At 40.2% G+C, this 21,750-nt stretch overlaps 1 protein-coding gene across 3 annotated transcripts in view; it reads right to left on the bottom strand.

The window, feature by feature from the left end:
• The window catches only part of NAV3 (neuron navigator 3), a 572,439-nt gene that overhangs the window by 505,444 nt on the left and 45,245 nt on the right, over nucleotides 1–21,750 (bottom strand). For 2 of the 3 annotated variants that reach the window (XM_042467940.1, XM_042467938.1), the window contains exon 2: nucleotides 10,854–10,985. The exons of the other annotated variant lie outside the window; for it this stretch is intronic. The gene's annotated coding sequence lies outside the window, so the exon portion shown is untranslated. The remainder of the gene's footprint in view (nucleotides 1–10,853; nucleotides 10,986–21,750) is intronic. 3 annotated transcript variants of the gene reach the window in all.

Here is a 21,750-nt window from a genome sequence, read left to right on the forward strand (position 1 = left end):
ATATAAACAAAACCATGCTCCCAAGTCACCCATGGACAAATCTTAGAGCCGTCTGTTCTCTCAGACAGAGGCAAAATATAATCAGAGAATTACATTTGACTGTATTCAGTGCGAGCAAGGCAGGTGAGAGCAAAAAAAATACAATATATCTTAATGTAAACTCTTAGTCACCCATAACTTTATAGATAACATTTCATTTTTTTTTAAAAATGGGGAGGGGGCATAGAAGAGCTAGAATTACTAAGAGGAAATGAGGCATGGCTATCTGGGGAACTCCAGAGGCTGGACTGGGATTCCAGAGAGGCCAGATTTGTCTCAGGCCTAATCTCTCCAGCCAATTTCAAACTAACATCAAATGAATAAAGGGGGATTATCACACGTTCTCACTAGATCAAAGGGACGTATTCCCCATACAAGCATGCCGGAGGGTGTGTGTGAAAGGTTTTTTGCAGTGGTCTTTCCACCTTCCTGCCACATCAAAAACATGGTTGGCAATGAATGCCAAAGAAAACTTCTCAGTGGCTTTCCTTAGGTGTGGAATCCCGGGGTCTTTTCTTTCTGTTGACCTTCTACCAGTAATGATCTTTTTTACCTCAGGTGGCTTTAGGTAGTTGACCAGTTGCTGATAGTAGGGGCCTTTTAATGCTAAATTTATACTTTATTGGCCATGTTCTTAAATTCCTTCTAAATGATAGTTGTTTTGAGTAATTGTTTATGTCTTTAAAAAGTAAATTTAATTTTTTTCCGGTATTAACACTTTTTGTGTGGCTGTCTGTGCCTTTTTTCATTTAATCTTCAGTTCCACACAAATTCCCAATTTTGAGAAAAAGACAGGATGTATCAAATAAAAAAAAAAAAAAAATATCACACTGAAAACCAGTATGTCAAAAGAAAGATTTTAATGTGATTCTTTGACACAGTTTCAAAGAGCTCCACTGCTTCCCGGAGACAAGAAGTTGACATATTCCTTTTCTCTATTCAAAAAACTGCACACCACAGGGATGGCAGCTTCCAAGTGGCTACTCTTTACAAGAGATTATTAAGCCTATTAATTGTACTTAGTGTTGCCAGATTTTCCAAACAGTAGAAAAAGACAGTAGAAATTCATGACATGCAGGGCTGGCAGCCAAGAATCAGCTATTAACAAGTTATGTTCTACCAAAATACCAAATTAAAGTATTGATTCAGCAGACTGCCATTGAAAAATTAATGTATTGTCCACGTTTATATATAACATGATGCATATATTTCATTTTATATAAGACTCTCAACCTCAAAGTAGAGGGTTTTTTTTTGGTTATCTGTTCAGTATATGTTTTCATATCTGTATAGAAAATCTAACCAACATTCAACAATCCATTAAAAGGAGGGACACCTGACAACCTAATTGTGTTCCAAGAAGTGCAATCAATATATATTGAAATAACAACTTTAACATTCAAATTTCAAGTAGTGCCAAGTTAATGTAAGATTTTCAGAACTTAAGCCAAGGAAGCAAGCTTTATCCAGTTCAAAACAGTGGCTATATAATATTGTAAGAAAAGAACAAAAATATTGCAAATTTAAAAGCAAAATATTTGAAAGATATGCTGGTATTGATAATTTTATTTCAATGTATTTGCTTAAGATAAGAACTAAATTTACATTCCAGGCAAAGTATGCTGGAGAAAAGGTTGAAATCGGTAGTGTGCTGCCTTCTCCAGAGCACCATAGCTCAGTCTCCGAGGCTCCATACCTACTGCAGAAATAATCCACTTTTATTTAACTGTCATGGCTCAATGCAGGGAATTCTAGGAACTGTAGTTGTGTAGACATTTAACCTTTTCTGCCAGAGAGCTCTGGTGCCACAAACAAACTACAGTTCCCAGAATTCCACAGCATTGAGCAATGACAATTAAAGTGGTGTCAAACTAGATTATTTCTGCAGTGCAGATGCAGCTGAAGAACACTTTTCTAAGCCACCCTCCAGGAAGGACTGAACCACTGTAACACACTGTTTCTCTTATGCCATGTTTCAAATATGTAAATCGGAAGATTGCATAGTCAGGTACTGGGATTCCTATCCCTCAACAATTCATGGATGAAAACTGGGGAGTTTATCGCATACACTTTGTATCCATTCTGGGCATGGGCGGGAATGCGTGTGGCTGAGTGAAAATGGGATTTTCAACATGACCAAACTTTTGGCAAGGCATTCTCATGCCATCACTGATCCTAACCCATCCCCAAGCTGGGCTGAGGGCATGAATTTTGCTCAGCCAGAAAGCTTCTTGCTCAACCAGAAGCTCTGGCTGGACAAAATTCACATGCTTCAGCCTTGCTCAGGGACAGGTTAGGGTCAAAGATGGCATGGGGACACTTTGCTAGAGTTTAGCATATGATAAAACCCATTTTTCACTCAGCCATGCGCATTCCTGCCCGCCCAGAACAGATACAAAAAACGTGGTGCAATAAATTCCTAGGAACATGTGTGCCCAAGAAGGAAGGGCAAGACTCTGCTCCTTTTCTGTCCTCTCCTCCATGCTGAGTTAATCTATGCAAACCACGGCATGCAGTTTGCCACAGCCCAATCTGCTTGATGAAGGGAAGCTCCATGCTTGTTTGTACAGCCCTCGTTAGGTAAGCAAGCAGACAATGTGATTCCTCTAGTCTGTTTCAAAAATCACTGCTCATGCTTACTTTGCGGGTTATAGACTCCCATTGGGCGTCTGCACCCGCCCTTTCCCTGAGGTACGGTGCCTCAGTGTGCAGAGCGGCAGCCGCTGAGGCCCTGATCTGCCGCTTTCAGGCTGTGGGAAGCAGCAAAATGCTGCTTCCCCGCAGCCTGAAAAGGTGTCCCTGGGCTTCAAGCCCCAAGGACACCCCCGCGGCGGCGAGGGAAGAAAGGGGCCGCTTGGCCCCTCTCTCTTTTAGTCTGCTGGCGAGCCGTCTGAAGGCGCACCCCGCGGACTAAACCAGAAGGGTCCGAAACAGAGCGCCTTCCTGCTCCGTGTTTCAGGGCGCACTAAGCCCTGGCGCGGAGCAAGGATTCACATCCGCGCCGCCCCGTTAGAGGCGGCCGGCCGTGACTCCGTCACGGGCGGCCATATGGAAGGGCCGCCGCCGTTTTAGTGCGTGACGAGCATGCACAAGGGTTAGGGACGGTGCAAAAGCACGCCCTTTTAACCCTAGTGCATGCTCGTCACCACAAAGTGCCGGTTTGTAACGGCCTTAATGTGAATTAGAGGAACTCTAGGATTGCCCTCAATATCATTTTTAAAAAGTATCAGGAAAGCAATGTTAAAGGTAACAAAAATAATTTTAAACACAGACAAACCTTTGCTTATGAGTAGAAGTAAAGGAGAGAAACTATGAAAATTAGAAGGAAAGGAGTCATTGCATATATCCTTCCTTATTCATCCATGGGGTAAAGAACATCAGCCAATCAGGTTTCCTTATGAATAGACAAAACCCATATTCCAAACCCATAGAAATTACAGATAATCATGATGTTTGATAGTCAACAGACACTCTCCCACCCTACTCCCATCAGACACCAAGAAGGTGTAAAGATGGTTCTACAGAAAGTCTACAAAGCCAGTGTGGGTACAGAAAGCTCAGTGGGTTGAATGTTGGACAGGACCTAGCTCCCAGGGTTCCAATAGACACTCAGCTTTCCTGGACAATAAGATGTTTATCACACTATTCTTAAGAGCTACTATTCCAGTGTGCTCCTCTAGCAGCCTCCTGTGCAGCTGGGATTGGCAGTTTTTAAGGAGCGAACTTCTCGCCTGAGAATTCAAATACCCCTCCTAAAACTGCCAATCCCAGCAGCAACAGGAGGCAGCTAGAGGAGTCACACTGGAATAGTACTCTTTAAGAGCTCGCTGAAAGAGCATAGTGGGTAACTATAAACATAGTGTGGATAAACACACAGTCTCTCACTTGAAGAAGGAACATAAAAAATTACTACTGAATAAATTTGCCTAAAGCTCCATGATAGAGTCTACTGAAGGCACATTAAAAAACCAACAACAAAACAGTCAAGTTTATATTTATATGTATTCTGCTTAACTGGAAGATGGCACAGAATTTGCACTTGTTGTGTAGTCTCTGAAGCAGCAAAAACAAGCTTGCTCCATCCTCAATATGACACCAATTCAAATATTTAAATATGTCTATTATGTCATCCTTAATCTTCTCTTCTTCAAGCTAAACACTCCAGCTCCCAAGTGTTGCCTCATAGGGCATGGTTTTCAGACCTTTCACCATTTGGTTGCCCTCTTCTGGACATGTTCCAGCTTGAACAAACCCTTCTTGAATTGTGGTGTCCAGGTGAGGTCTGAACCAAGCAGAATAGAGTAGTACTATTACTTCCCTCAGTCTAGACACAATATTCTATTGATGGCAGTCTAGCACTGTTTTAGCTGCTGCATCATATTGCTCACTCATTGTTCTGCTCACTCATATTCAGCTTGTGGTCCACTAAGACTTTTAGATCCCTTTTACAACATAGCGCCAGCAAGCCAGGTGTCCCCCATCCTAATCGTGGCCTTTCATTTTTACTGCCCAATTCTCCTAATTTAGTGGATCTGCACATTTGATAAGCATGCCCTCTATCTGTTATCCAATCTTGATAAAGCTGTTGAATAGCACAAGAGTGAGCGAGAGAGAAAAGATTGATGACTTGTTTTTGAGGAAACTTATGCTGACTTTTACTATTCTCATTCCTCTAAATTTACATACTGTCTATCTATCTGCTCTAGAATCTTTCCTGGTATTGATGTCAGGCTGACTGCACAGTAATTATTTGGGGTCCTCTATTTTTTTTTTTTATGATGAGGATAACATTTGCTCTCCTCCAGTCCTGCTGGATTCTCTTCTGTTTCTCCAGGAATTCTCAAAGACATTGCTAGTGGTTCTGAGATTATTTCTGCCATTTCTTTTAATATCCTTGCATTGTAGTTACATCTGGCTGCGGAGACTTGAATTCATGTCAGTAGCCAGGTTTTCCTGGACTACCTCTTTACCTATTCTGTGCTGCATTTCCACTACTGCATCATGCCTCCATTTTCCCCAAGTTGAGCACTGTTCTCCTCCCCTTTTCAGAGAAGACTGAGGAAAAGAGGTGTTGGTTAGTTTGGACTTTTCTCTGTTCCTGTTAGCATTTTACTGTCTTCTCCATGCAGCAGCTCTACCATTTACTTGTTTTTTCCTTTTGCTATGGACATACCAAAAAAAGCCCTTTCGGTTGTTTTTATTCTGTCTAACAAGCCTGAGCTCATTTTGTGCTTCAGCTTTTCTGACTTTCTTCCTACATGAACTGGCTATTTGTTTGAATTCTTCTTTGATAATACTACTCCTGTTTCCATTTCATGTACATGTCCCTTTTGTGTCTTAGATTAGTTGAAAACCAACCTATTTCTTTAGACAACACCCCATTTGTCCTCCTCATTGGAACTGTTTGACATTGTACCTTCACAAGAGTCAACAGAGTAAGAAGTCCCCAGTTAGAACAATCAACTCAATGTTTAATTCCTTGTTATATAAATTTGGTCATCAAATTGTATAATCAGTGTATCCAGTTTGATTTTTGACTGTGCCTACATGAAATTGAGGCTAGTCATAAGAGGAAATGCAATCATTTTAAAAAAATGTATTCAAGCAGTTTAGGCTACTATAAATCAAATGTAAGCACTTGTGCCAATCTGAAAAGCAGTACAAGAGATGGAAGCACTACTTGCGGCTCTAAATCCTTGGGCTGCTACCTGAGCATAAGCTTCTCTTGAGCATAGAATGGCTTAATTTTTGTTTAAATGGCATGGGGTGCTATCCCCATAGAGAACTATCTCCATTAGTGATAAGTAAGTTGACTAAACAATCAAAGTGTTTGAATACAACTGATTGTGGCTAAAGTCCTCAATGCCCAGTACTTAACAAAAACTAGTGCATTACATACAGTTTCACCACTTTCTGAATGCCTCAGGAGATCCCAAAAAACATTTTCTTCCGCAGTGTTAAACAATGTATCTTGGGACTTTACACTTCCAGAGCTAGTAGTAGGCTACTCACACAAAGTTAATTAAAGATAGCCTGTGGTATAAATAATTCTAGAGTTCTTTCTAGTTCGTGAGGTTATTTAGGTTTTGACTACAAAGCATTGTTTTGGCATTTAACAACTCCACTAGAAACTAGGCTTGATTTCATCTGCAGCCTACCAATTACTTGTGATAAGAGAAGGAAATACACTAGACATTACCATAAAACATTTGTAATGAGCTTAATTTGCAATTTAGATAACTGATTCTCAGTTATACCCTACTGTCAATAGCAATGATGCTTAATACAATGAGAACTGGCTAACAAATTTCCTTTTGCGTAATGTTTGCTTTTTGCTATGGAAACTGTCATTTTATAACCATGTGGAGTGGTAACTATTAGCAAAGGGAATCCTACTAAATGGCATATATACTTTTGAAGAAAAGTTAGGCAGTTACTAACAGGTTTCAAACAGAGATCACTAAGGTGGGTCTCAAATCTACACAGGGTATTTTCTTGAATAATATTTTGAGGGATTAATAGGACTACAGTCTTCCCAATAAAACTCTCTTCATGCAGCAAATTCCTCACTTCTGTGGTTTAATATGCATCAGCATTGCACACTCACAAAACACCTTATTTACAGGGAAGGTGCTCAGGGAGTTGTGGTAGTCCAACCATGTAGGGCACAGGTTATCTACACACATTTCAGTCTGGGAATAGGCACTAAAGCAGTCTTGGTAACCTGGATAGACTGCCTCTATCGCATGAGAGTCAAAGAGAATGCAAATCCTATTGATTCTCCTTGATCTTTCAACAGAGTTTGATTCCATTAACCAGTATCTCCTTAGAGTGATTCTGTAGAATGGAGGGTGAGGGTCAAAGTGATTCAGGTGTATGCTCCTACCTGTTCAGTTTCAGAAAGTCACCCTGAAAGTCACACACTTAGACTCATGGCATCAAGTTGTTTAATCCCCACAGAATTCTTTTCCCATCTGCATTGTGCCTTAATTACACAAGACTGTAGCCTTGTCTGACCAAAAAAACAACTCCCCCCTAGCCTCTTGGCAGGAAGTCCAAATGATACATGGCCCAAACCCTGGTTTTGTGATAACACTCTGGATGATGTTTGGCCCGTTCAGCACAAACCTACTGTATACCCCATTAGAAGAGATTTTAAACACTTTTGCTCTGGATCCTATCTGGAGCCCTCCATTATGATACTGAGTGCTATCTGCATGAGAACCCCCCCAGTGTGGCCCAGTGCAGCCACAGCCACGAGGTCAGAACAAGGCATGTGTCCATGCAATCAATGCTGGGTGCCTTCCTCTGACCATGGCAGTTGCACCAGGCAGGCATAGTAGGACATGCATGTGAACAGCAACCTAGTGTCACAATGGAGGGCCCCAGCTAACTGGGGGTGGCCAGGGAAGCTTTGGGGAGGAGATATTCCAGGCTATTCCTAGAGTATTCTGTCCCATTCAGACATCCATAGGTCACTATAATGTTTTCGAAGCAAGTTTAGAATTTAATAACAATAATAACATTTATTTATATCCCGCCCCTCTATGAAACACAATCAGAGGAGCTTACAGCATTAAAAATATACATTCCCAAGCCATCATTCCCATCCCCTCTTAAAATACAATTAAACAGATTAGAATTAAAATATGCTTTAATTTTTTTTTACCCTATATCAAGAAAGCATCAATGAGAATATTCGTAGTCTCATCCTGGACAGGATCTCAGTGGACAGCAGTTTTCTGCTTCATAACAAAGAATTAGAGCAGAGGTGGACAACACATGGCTTGCAAGCTGTATGCATCCTCACTTTTTTTTTTAAAGCAGTATTCATAGACACACACATACAATGTGGTGGTAGCAACAAAAACATTTTTTTTAGCTCTGCAAAATTAGGCATGTGGGGAACATCTGTCCTAATTTAAAGCTGGGGCATGCTCCTGAAGTGTGATTCAGCTTTAAAACAAAGCATACACTCGGTGAGGACCTTTTTGCTTCTGTTCTCAGATCACCAAACTTCAGTACACACAGCAGCAAATTCAATAACAGGGAGGCAGCCCCTGGTGAGTCAGTGCAGTTACCCAGAAGTTCTCCTTAGACTAAAGAAATAAGCAGCCACTGTCTTGTTTCTGATCCCCAGTAAGTGCATTGTTTCGTCATTACCTTCTCACCTGCTGTGAAGGGAGGAGCTGGGCAAGCCTGGTTTGAGTCAGTCATTCCCAGCTCAGGGAATGCTATGAATGTGGCCAAGGTGGGGGATCTCTGACAGATGCCAGATAAGGAACAGACTAAAGAGAGAGATAGGGAAATCGAAGGAAAAGATGATAATAGAGACAGCAGCGTTCCTGCACCGGGTGTCACTCAGTGGGGGATGGGGCTAGCGGGGACAGGACTTGTGAAAGCAGGAGGTACTGGGGTGAGGCTTCTGGTGGGCAGGGATTTCTGGGGTGCAGCTTCCACTCCATGTGCAGGAAATGGTGCATGCCGCCTCTCCCTGTGCTGGAAAAGGACGGGATCAGGAGGCAGAGGCATTCCTGGATGGGTTGTCCATCCCCCATATGCACTACACTATCACCCCACACACTGCTTCATGCCCCCTATATGCACTACTTCATGTCCCACATGCACTCCATGCAGTCCCATCCTTTTCCTGATGAGGGACAGAGTGTGATTAGAACAGAGTGTGATCAGAACATGGAGTAGCGCATGAGGTGTTGGAGTGCGCATGTGGGGGATAGAGCATGGGGCTGGTGTGGGGGCTGTCACCCCTGTTTCTTGGGTGTCACTCAGTGCAGTCTGCACCCCCTGCACCCCTCCAATGACGCTACTGAATAGAAACAAGACTGTCAACCAGAGGAAAGAACTGACTATGGTTTTTGGGAGCTGTGAATGATTGAGCAGTTTAGGGTTTACTGTGTTGTTTAAGTGTGTTAGCTCTTGATCTAACAGAACAAGTCTGAAGCATCCCTGGAAGCCAAGATAACTAAATTGAGGCTGTTGTACTTTGGCCACTTCATGAGGAAAAATGAATCATTAGAAAAAGTTATGATGGTAAGAAAGGTGGAAGTCAATAGAAGGAGAGGAAGACCACGTGCCAGATGGTTAGACTCAATCAGAGAGGACACAAGCCTGGGCTTGAAGGACCTAAGCAGAGAGGCTGAGGATGAGGGTCTTGAAGATATCTCATCCACAGAATCACCATGAGTCAAGGTCAAGTCAAGGACAGTTAACAACAAGCCAAAACTATAGAGGAAGTAGTCACCATTTGTAAGAAGTAGAGCAGCTCACAAGCAGTGAATGTCTGTTTTCTGGATGGACCAAAATGCACAACAACAACAACAACAATAATAATAATAAGTTTGTTTGTATTCTGCCCCTCACTTTTGAGGATCAAGGTGGGTTACAGCAAGAATTAAAACAAATACAGAAAATAATGACAAGAGAAACAATCCCCCAACCCCCCACCCTTTCAACCAGCCCTCCCTTCAATACACATAATGCATAACATCAAAGCCCTCTTCACAGCACAATCATGAGCAAAGGTGTTAATTGCAGAACTGTATCTATTTTCATTGACAATAATAAGTAAGGGAGACAGTCTAAAATATGTTGCCACAAATCTCACAAAAGGAACAACTCAAATATCAGTACAGATGAAATGCAACATGTCCACCAGCTGTGGCCTGAATTTACCATGTCCTTAGAAATTTTATGCAAATTGTGTTAATTATGTGTAAATAAAACATGCAAATGTGCCACAGACTTCCAGCTAATTGTGTGTTCCTAATGTAGTCCTCTGTGCTAAACAATTCCCTTCCCTGTGGCACACAACTGGGGACTGTCCAGTTTTGTCACCAGATGGTTACAGCGTTCTTTTTGCTGCTCCAATTAGGGTGCCATCTTTTTATTACATTCATGGTAGAATTACCAAGCAGGCATAATGCATCCCTACCAGTTGTGGAAGTATTAAGCCAGCTTGAATTTGGCTGTGTGGATCAAGTAGCCAACACCACTGTTCTTAAGGATCTATTATATATGACTGTTATATATTATCTAAGTATATTTATTCTGTTCACCTATATGAAACTGAGTAGACTACCAAGTGCAACCACAAAAGGATTCCTACTGCTAGAACAGCTAGGAAACAGCTAAATTTTGAGCTACTGTACTAATATAAATTAGAATGGCTTCAGGTTACTCTGACTTGTTGGCACACTGCATTTTCTCTCAAGAATTTGGGATCAAAAAAGGAACTAAAAGCTGCCTCTGTGGTTGCCAACAGTGCTGTTTATAATACATACATCTTTCATGGCTACACCATAAATCAAATTAGCTGAGCAATTTCAGAAGGTCTTGGTCTTACAGGACTGAAACATTATAAATACTGTAGATCCCAGCTCAAAAAAAATATGGCAAGAGATACTACAGAGATAGATTGGGACTTGCAGATATAATAAGTGAGTGTTAAAATATCACATTCTTCCCAGAAATGCTAACAAAATAAGAACAATGTTTGCAATGACTGGAACATAATACACAACAATAGGTACCCAGCATTTTTCTAGTGAGTGAAACCACTGCCTCTCCTCTTTCCATAGGCACCACTATGCATTTAGTTAAAGCACTTCACTGTAGCTTCCTATAATAAGTACCTTAACATTTTAGTCATTCAAAAATTAAACTTGAAGATTCTCACTTTCTCTATAGAAAAATGTTTTAAGTATGTTGATAGGCGTAAATGAGCAGCAGTACATGTTGGGCTGTATCACATAAACATATTATTCATTTTGAAATAAGGATGTTTTCCCACTTACAAACGAGTTTCTGAAGGATCAAATTTGTTCAGCAGAATTCAATTCAAAGCCTCAGCCTGCTGATTTCAGAGACTTGCTGCTGCACCCTCAGGGTGTTGCTCTGTAGCTTTCACCCTCATCTCTGCTTTGAGGCTGAAAAAAAGCAGAATGTTAAAATGTAAAGGAACAAGTCTCCTTTCTTTGTCTTTAAGCTCACAGCAATATCTTCCTTTTCTGTCCATGAGGAGGAAAAATATTCCAGAAAGTTGCATAATATAGTTTTCCGTTTATGTCTGGGAGAAATAGCCATTCCAAAGATTTTTGCCCATTTGTTTGAGGGTTCAGATTCCACTGTTAAGGAATACTAGATGCCATTTACTGGAAAACACCATCCATCGTCTTTTGGACAGCAAATGCACAGCTGTTGTTTATTAACCTTTTTCAGTGAACTTTACTATGCTGTAACCAGTTATTCAAATTTACATGTTAATGCTTTTCTACACATTATGCAGATACACAGTGCTCTGTACTATGCAGAGCCTGAAAAATATATTCTAACATTAAGCCTTGGGAAAAGAAAGAAAATATCCACCAAAAACAGGAAGAAGAACTTAAAAAGCAGACGTACAAAATAAATTCCAAGTCTGTTGTCAGACAGCAGCCAATTAGGTTCACATACATTGCAGAATGAGGACATTTCTATATCTATTAAAATGAGAATCCTACAATGGCAATTAACACCATGTATTGAAAAAGCATATAGTTCTTACAATACCAGACTACATCCACCTGCCTCTTTGTAATAGACAGCCTTTACAGATGTTCAGGGGTGGTAAAATGATAAATGCATGCAGAAGATGAATGGAAAGGAATGATGGTGGGTAGACTGTATACAGGGCTCTGTATTTAGAGCAGTAGACAGCCTATGGCTGTTCAGATACTGCTGCACACCAACTTTCATCAACTTAGGAGCACTCTACACATTTTTAACAAATATGTGCATGTAAGTAGCAGAATCAGCTGTTGTTTATGCTGTTACAAAAGTGATGGACAACTTGTAATGTTTCAGAAGGATTGCCCCTCTTAACAGCTCTAGCCAGTAGTTTTGGCAGTTCAGTATTGTCCTAAGCCTTGAGGTTTCCAAACCAAAACTTGTCCCTAGTGATGTCATTATGGATTAAGTACCAGCCACAGTGCTCACATGTTGTCATGCAAACACACACATCCTATAATTCCTGTTCAGAAATTAAAGCAAAAATCATAGCTAAAAGGGCTGTTCCCAGGTCAAAGTAAAATGAGGGGATTATTCCACCTCACCTAGGTCCTATACAGACTGACACTTTGTGTTGGCCTGTGGACAGAGTTAGGGCACAGTATCCACATGCTGGATGCCCTAACCCTGCCCCCAGGGCACCATTTTGGCACACACCGGTCCATACCAAAGGGGCATCATAAAGCTGCATCACCAAGCCTATGACACCCCTTGGAGGTAGCAAAAAGGAGCTGCTTTTTCCACGGCCCCAGTCTGGCCAGTAAAGGAGGGAGGGAAGGGGGAAAGAATGTAGAAGTACATTTAAAACTTACTGGTTTTTATTTTAGCATGAGGAATGATAGGAGCTACAAGTCCAGCAGCATATGGCAGAACACAATATTGCCAATTTATACTGTACCCTCCTTCTCTCACTCACACACCCTTTAGAACATATATATAGGAAAACTACCTGACATATAAATAGAAAAATGTCACATACTACTAAACACCAATTTCACCTACTTTCTCCCTAAGTAGCCTTAATATCCTTCACTGCCTTCATGTTTTAGTTCCATTTTGTTTTATTTCAAATATATTGGTTTAAAGGGAACAGAGCCAAGAGCTGAAGTCAAACATTGAAGAATCTATGCATGTCACTGGTGACTGCGGGGCAAAGAACCAAGATCTCACCTCTATAGCTCAGGGTTGTTAAAAGTCAGAATCTTTATTTTTATTCCTGTTTGTTTTCAAATGTCAGTGCCAGTTAGCTGACAACACACACACATCCCAAACAAACCAGCAAGAGACTATCATGTTTTCAAAATAGATACAAACAATAGTTATTTACTTCTCTAGGTACTCTTTAAGGTAATAAATTTTATCAAAGTAATGTTCACCCATGTTTTATGTATAGAATGTTTGATGCACATTTTTCATTCAGGAAACTTATTTTTAATAAAGTTTATGCAAGTTCTACTATTTCCTACAGTTTTTTTCCGAGATAGAATAGAAACGGGCACTACAGTCAGAAAATCAGAAGAAGATTAAGAATGGGGAGGGAAGCTATGAAAGAAATGATTATAAAGTACAAAGATATACAACAGAACACAAAAGTTAGAATCATACAAGCCATTGTTTCCCCAATTATTTATTTATTTATTTATTTCATGTATATTCCACCTTTCTCCTTGAAGGGACCCAAGGCAGCTCACAGATTTAAAAACCATTATAATAAAATTTAAAACAGTTAAAATCATCTAAAAACAATGTAAAATTACATTAAAATATAACAGAAGTTAAAAGGCATGACAAATAAACATGCTCAATATAAAAATCACCATGTAACCCCATCCAGCACAGGCAAGGTCCCTATTCCCTGATCTGCCATACGACTGACTAGGAGCACCTTTGTCATGTCTGGATTAAGTTTCCATTTGTTTGCCCTCATCCAGGCCATTACTGACAACAGACATTGGTTCAGTACAAAGACAGCTTCCTTGGAATTAGATGGGAAGGGAAGATAGAGTTGGGTGTCATCCGCCTACTGGTGACAACCTCACCCCAAAACTCCAGATGACCTCTCCCAACGCTTTCATATAGATCTTAAATAACATGGGGGACAAAACAGAACCCCAAGGAACCCCACAGGCCAATGTCCAGGAGTTGAATAGGAGTCCCCCAACATTACCCCCCCCAAGAAAGACTGGAATCACTACATAACACTGCGCCCAATCTCAGAGAGGCAGCCCAGAAGGAAACCATGGTTGATGGTATCAAAAACTGCTGGTTCTGCCTAACAGAACTAGCAGGGACACACTCCCCCTGTCCAGTTCCCTGCATAGGTCATCTACCAAGGAGATTATCACACAGTCTGTGCGCGGGACAGGGACAGGGCGGAATGGGGGGAAACGGGTGTTATCACACAGAAAATTGCTGCTGCCTGGCCCTCCCCCATCCCCCAGGCATGCTCTGCTGGCCAATTTTGGTAGTACGGAAGTCTTCCGTACCACCAAAACCAGCTGGCAGAGCATGCCTGGGGGACAGGTGATGGCTGGGTGGCAGCACAGCAGCAATTTTTTGTGTGATAACACCCATTTCCCCCCGTTTCACCCCAATCCTGTCACATGCATGGCCAGGGCAAAAATGGCAGTATGATAATCTTCCAATATGATCTTCATGAACACTTAACACATGATGTTCCTAGCTACATGGTCAAAGGTTAATCTTTGGCTATGGGAGCAGGGCATGCGGGAGCCTCTTATCTCTCACCCATTTTAAAGCTGAATACACTACTTGCCTTGTGATCACATCTGTTGCTGGCTAACCTGGCAAAAGCAATGACCAAATCATTCCTCTCGCTCTGAAGATAAAGGAAGAAAGTCATAGTTTACAACCTGGGGAGGGGAACACCATACATAATGTATTGGGAAGGGCAACCAAGGCAGAAAAGTACATTAGAATGGCTTGGACTAATGAGGCAACACATACGCTACTGCAAACTTAATAGGCAATACTGACAAGGTTCAATTATAAAGAAGTATACAGCCTCATTACTATTACTGGTTCTCATTTATCCCTTGGTGCAAAGGATTAGCACAGCAGACAAAGGACAAAAGGTGGACATAGCAAAGAACACAATTTCTTAATCCATTAATATTAGAAGATTTATCTCTCAAAGTTGAAAGTAGTCCAGATTTGTGAGAGTTGCAGCCATAGTCCAGACTTTCCCCACCTGCTTAATGTGCTAACAGAATATGAAGCCTACCCCAAAAGTTGGGAGAATCAGGGCTACTGTGTTAGAAAAAGACAAATCAACCTTTGTGCTGATTTCTCTCTTTTTTGTTCATGTGATACCCTGATGCACTAGAGATCAGTTATGCATGCCTCCCAGGAATTAAACTTTTGGGACCCAGACTATGTGCAGGAATTATTTCTCCCAGATCACCTCCCTGGACCTTAAAGCTGAGGAAGCATTGTTCATTTTGAATAGAAAGGTTTCACTACAGTCCTGGGGGGGAGGGGGGACATAATTTAATTTCAGGTGTATATTTCACCATCCCATTCATTGTAAAATCAAACCCACAATGTAAATAAAACTACTTTAAAGTTAATAAAACTGCAGAGAGGACAAAATAGCAAGAGCAATGAAATATGTTTCAAAGGTGCAAACTAACCATGCCTGCTGAAATTTTAAATATTCAGATGCGCACATAAAATTGTTTTATATGTGAACATAAAGCAGGTATTGAGACATGCAGATGCATTTCTCTAGGGAGGTTATTATACAAACTACTTAGAATCCTATGGGGACATGGTTCCTGTTTTCCAACTGGTTCATTTCTAAATGGCCTTGTGGAGATGCTGCCCTACTCCAGAAAATGCACAGAGCATACTACTCTGATTGGTGTCAGTTAAGGGAAGATCTGGTCTTATATATTCATGCTTCTCTTCACATGTGTAGCCAACTCCTGATGGAAAAGAGATATGAGAGAACAGATCTGTGACTTTGGGACTTGGCTCCAGATCATTTTGGGAATTTGGGGCTTGGGCTACACTGGCCCCAATTGCTCAGAAAACAATTGCTTACTGTAGCCAAGAATATAAATCATTGTGTTCTCTCTAATTGACATGTGCTAAAAGTGTACACTTCTAGAATGGAAAAAGTTATAAAGAAACAGACACATGTAATCTGTTTTACTGCAAATCATTCAAGCAAAGTCAACACTAAAGGGCAAGATAATTCACACTCAAAGCATGTAGAAGGTAAAGCAATGTACCTAACAGGGAAAGGGATAAGTCCAGCTAATAGTTGGAACAGAATGTTTGCTATAGACTTTTAGCACATTAGTAAAAAGACAGCAAAAGTGAATATGCAAAAAAATTAAATTCTAAGGTAAGTGTCTTCTTAACAAAGATTTCTACATGATTGTGAAGATTACTGTAACATGATCAGCACACAGTAAATTAAGGTAAGTAGGTTATAGAGAAGATCAACCAAAAGTGAAGGCGAAAATGTAATAGTATATTGTAATAATAGCACTATGTGGCAAATGGCTAATTTAACTGATTGTGGTTACCTGGATTTTAGGTTTTAAAATGTCTAGCTATACTGTCTTCCAAGTATAAAGTACTTTCTTAGGCTTAAAGTGAAACATTTGCATTCCCCTTTTTGCATCATCCAACAGGTTACACACAAGCATGACTCAATAATTTGACTTTGAAAGCAGCTTGCTGAGTGCGCCTGGGAGCTGGGCTGCAGCCGGGCCATATTCGGCCAGCAAATTCAGCAGTAAATTATGTGCAATAAAACCTGGTTGCCTCCCGAATTAGGATTCAACTCAGGAGAAATAAGCCAGGGTTTTTAGCGGTGCAATAAACTCCTCAGCCACCCATGTGGCCAATTTTACATTTTGGAGTATTTAGGATTTCAGACTTCTGGATAAGGGAGACTCAACCTGTAGGTATACCAGTAAATATTTTCCTAACTAATCTACCAAACAAAGTTTTATGCATATATATTTTCTATGTATGGCATCTCTCCCAGCTTAAATTGCTGTATGCCATCTTGTCCTGCATGCAAGATTATATTGCTGTTTGCAGAATAGCAATTCCTCTTGCAGCCAAAAGCTTTGCAACAGAAACCTTAGGCATTATAACCACTTTCTAGTAAGCTTAGCCTTATTTAGTTTCCTGGGTGAGAGGACACTGAAAGATTTTTTTTTAAATTCCCTTTATGAACAGAATCACAGATACCATAATTATCGTGAAAATTAATACTTTTTCCACCTCTTTTTTTCAGTTTTAAAGGTGTTTAGCCAAGTTAAACTCTGAACATTAAGCAACACAGCATAAAATTGGAAATGTAAAGTTGTGCCATACAAAATTTGGGGACAAACAATATATAATTTGTGTAATTGGTCCCTTTGAGCACTACGATTACTTTGTTTACCAAACAGGGTAAGAATTGAGAAAATTTCCCATAGAATTGCAGCCAAGAACAGAAATCATTTTCCAATAAATACAATGCTCTTAAAATTAGTACTACTATTGCCAACAATTTTATATGTATATAAATAATTCCTGGCAAACAACAGTGAAAACTTTTTTAATGTTTATAAAAGAGAAGAAGACAGATGGGCCTCCCAGCAGCAGTATAATGTCAAAAAGGAAGCTAATTCCCTCTGGGTGGATATTTCTCCAAATTATAAGCATTTTTGAATTATTAGATACTGTTTTTCATAAGGTGTGTCACTTGCAACCATGCCAGTTTTGAAAATAATGTACTCATTTCAGAGTTTTCCAAGAAGCATATGAAAAGTTGCATCTTGGTGGACTGGGGTGAAGATGAAATTTCTCTAATTTTTCTGTGCCTGTTATTATTATTATTATTATTATTATTATTATTATTATTATTATTTTGAGATGGTGAAATGAGGATGCAAATTCAAGGCAATGAGTGGAGTACTAAAGGGATGTGCTTAACATCTTCCACTTAATTACTTTTCAAATGCAACACCATAACATCCATTTAAATCTCACTTCCAACCCACCTGCACTTACCATGCATGTATCTGGTGATGAAAAATCTCTTTGTAGTTGTTGTTAAGTAACCTTGACTGATGGCAACCATGTGAATGAGACACATCCAAGACCCTTTACCTTCCACTGCTTGCAGGCTCAGGCCCATGGCCGTTCTGACTGAGTCTAATCATCTGTTGTGTGGTCTTCCTTTCTTTCTACTGCCTTCCACCTTTCCTAACATCAGCCTTTTCTAAGTCCCAATTAGTCATCCTGGCTTCCAGGGAGAGTTCAAGCTTGATTTATCCAAGAACCCATTTGTTTGTCTTTTGCACTCTTCTCCAGTACTACAGAACATTGCAAATGAGTTGATTTTCTTTCTCTCACCTTTCTTTACTGTCCATCTCTCGCATGCATATATTGCGATAGGTGTTGCAATGGCTTGGATGACCCTAACTTTAATTTTCAGTGTTATATCTTTGCAGAACAGAACCCCCATAGATATGAAAGGCCGGCATATATTGATCACTTACAAACTGCGGGCAACTGTTTTTTTCCATATTTCTTGGCACAATTTACTTAGAACTGAATTTGATTCTGTCCCTGTGGATTGTAGCAGCTCTACTGGTATTTCACCTGTTCAGAGTGATTTATTCTTCCCAATTGCTTTGAGTGCAATTTAAATACTTCACCTTTCAAAATGTCTCCCCAAAAAAGTGAAAAACCTCTACATATTGGTAAATGAAAGCAAGCACACTTTGACATATTTCACCACACCATTCTTAATCATGGGGCATCTTTGTTAGGGTATCAACTACAGATTTCAATTTCCTGGTTTGGAGAGACTGAAGCAACATGAGATAGCCTTAACTGTGGTGTTAAACAGGCATGATTTTTTTTAAGTCCTTGAATCACACTTTAATCATGTTTACTTCCACCTCCTTCAAAAAGGAACATTAACAGGCCCATTTCCTTTAATAGCCTCTTCTACTATAATAGGTCATGATTTGCTAGATTCAGCCAGTGTATCATTTACTTCTGGAAACAATTTAATTTTTAAAACAAAAAGGCAAACTGGTTTGTTGCATGAGACAATGAGTCTAACAGTACGATAACAAATGACAGCATAGTAACTTACAGTGGGAGGCTGCAGTGTCAGTCCAGATCACTGGTGTGATTAACAGACAATCAATCAAGGTTCACCAATCTCATTTTAGCAATTCACCCAAAGATACTATGAATAAAGTACTGCATCTACCTTGAGCTTGCTGTAATTTTAAACGGCTTCACTTTTATCACCGTTCTTCATCAGAATGACGGGTGCCAGCCACTTGCCAGCTTAGAATTAATAACATACTGACATCTTCAACCCCTCTGTGTCTATGACATGAAGAAGAGAGGAAAAAATACTTTGAAGAGAAGACAGGAATAAAGAGATCCCAGAATCTACCTGACGCTAAGATTGCAATCTTATACACACTTATCTGGGACCAAGCTCAATGGGGCTTCCCTCTAAATGTACATATATTAAATTTACTAATTTATTTAAAGTATTTCTATACTAGGTCCCAGCCCACAAGGACTCCTCAGGATTGTTTTATCATACACTTAAACAACAATAAAGACTGAACTGGTTGGGTGCACATACATGTATATTGTTTATTGCTGTTGTTGTTATGTGCTTTCAAGCCATTTACAACTTTTGGCAATCCTGAGTTGAACCTATCACAGAGTTTTCTTTACAAGATTTGTTCATAAGGGGTTTGCCAGGCCTTCCTCTGAGGCTCAGAGATTGTGACATGCCCATACAGTATAAAAATAGTAAGGGTGCAAATAGTATCCTATATTTATGTTGGGGTGGGCAAGCCACATTCTCCGAAGGCTACTTTTTCACACACCACAAAATATCCTTGTCCCCACCTCTCCCAAAAATGGTGAAAGTGGCTCAGTAACATTCCCCCAAGCCCCAGGTGGAACTATTGGCCATCTTCTGAGGGGGAGTACACTTTTTGTGCTATCCCAAAAACAAATCAAAATACAAACTCATAGAATCATAGAATCCTACAGTTGGAAGAAACCACGAGGACCATCCAGTCCAACCCCCTGCCATGCTGGAAATCACAATCAAAGCATCCCTGAGAGATGGCCATCCAGTCTCTGTTTAAAGACCTCCAAAGAATGAAACTCCACCATGCTCCAAGGGAGTGCATTCCATTGTCTAACAGCTCTTACTGTCAGGAAGTTCCTCCTAATGTTGAGGTGGAATCTGTTTTCCTGTAGCTTGCATTCATTGTTCCAGGTCCTAGTCTCTGGAACAGCAGCAAACAAGCTTGCTCCTTCCTCAGTATGACATCCCTTCAAATATATAAACAGGGCTATCATATCACCTCTTAACCTTCTCTTCTCCAGGCTAAACATCCCCAGCTCCCTAAGTCATTCCTCACAGGGCACGATTTCCAGACCTTTCACCATTTTAGTCGCCCTCCATTGGACACGCTCCATTTTATCAATGACCTTTTTGAATTGTGATTCCCAGAACTGGACACAATATTCCAGGTGAGGCCTGACCAAAGCAGAATACAGTGGCACTATTACTTCCCAGGATCAGATTTCCACTAAAGTTTACATTTTCTTGGTGGTTACTGGAGATTCAGTTACTGTATATACTCGTCTATATGTCTAAAAATTTATGCCCAAAAATTGACCCCAAAATCCCAGGTCAATTTAGTTATGGGTCAGTATGGTAATGTGATAGCAGCTCTTTCAGATTTCCCCATGCATTTGGCAGAGCAGTTTATTTCTCTCTTGTGCCAAGAAGAAAAAGTCCTAAGTGATTAATTGCTGTTAAACAAACAGAGTCCCTCTCCTTCCTGTGCTGGCTATAGCTGTCTGTGTGAAGGCTAAAACCAAAGTTGAAACAAGCAAAAAGCCTCAATTAGAATCCCTCTTGCTGTGCGCACATATACACACACTGAAGGAGCCTCCAGGTTTTACCCTTGACTTATTCACAGGTCATGGCAAAATCCATAATTTTGGCTCCAAAACCTGCCCTTGACTTATACATTAGGTTGACTTATAGTTGAATGTATTGGGTACATTAAACCAACTGCCTTGTACTTAGACCATTGGCCCATTCAGCCACTAACAGTTACCCTCCCTTTCTACAGATATCAGCAGGAAGGCCACATTTATATCCATGGACTTTCATTATTATGACTTGAAAGTGCAATAGGAGAGCCATTTGAAGAACACCCATGTTTGAGACTCTGATATCAAGGTAGATATCCACAGATAGATAATTCTCTCATACAGATACTACTTTAGCAGTTGATTACACAGAACTTCCAAACTGTGTGAAACATCCAGATGTATTTTTCTTTTGATTTTACTGCATGTACACCTTCCTAATATTATTATTTGAATACATTATCCAAATACTGTTTTTAAAAGACAGAGGAGCAATTCCCAAGTGTGCTATCAGACTTAAAGACCAACACACTCAATCTTAATCTTGTTCCTTTCGTATAAAAAACCTTGGGGCAATTTCCCAGTGATGTTCTTCCATTCACCTCCACTTTTAATAAATACAACTGAGAATAATGAAGTGTTAAAATCCACTTTGGCAGAAAGAACCTGCCTCAGTAAGTAGAGACTAAAGCTATGATTAGCTTTTTCTTCTTCTTAAGGAATAAAGCCATTGATGGTTGAATCCATGGGTGTAGAATCTGTGGATACAGAGGACTGACTGTATTTCTGTCAAATTCCAATAAATAGGTGAACTATCACCTCAGTATTTCATCTTTTGAACTGAACTAGGCAGTCATGTTTCTGCAAGGACCTCTCTGTATATGCTCTGAAATTCAGGACTCTTTTTAAACTGGTGAAATCTATCCAAGATAGATTTTGAAAATTTCAGTTTAAACCTGCACATGATCTGATGCTTTTTTCCCCCTTTCCCCAAATAAACATGGTTTTCTATGGTTACATTGGACAGGATTGTTTTAAAAGGCCATTTCTTGGGAAATTCTCACTAATACAGTCTTCTCCATGAGTCAATACTACACAGGCATCACATCAACTCATAGGAAACTTCACAAGGTTCCATTAAGTTATGTCCCTTAATATTTCTAGAGCTGGCCTTAAGATGCT

Source organism: Sceloporus undulatus, chromosome 5 (assembly GCF_019175285.1).
Source record: "Sceloporus undulatus isolate JIND9_A2432 ecotype Alabama chromosome 5, SceUnd_v1.1, whole genome shotgun sequence".
Taxonomy (NCBI): domain Eukaryota; kingdom Metazoa; phylum Chordata; class Lepidosauria; order Squamata; family Phrynosomatidae; genus Sceloporus; species Sceloporus undulatus.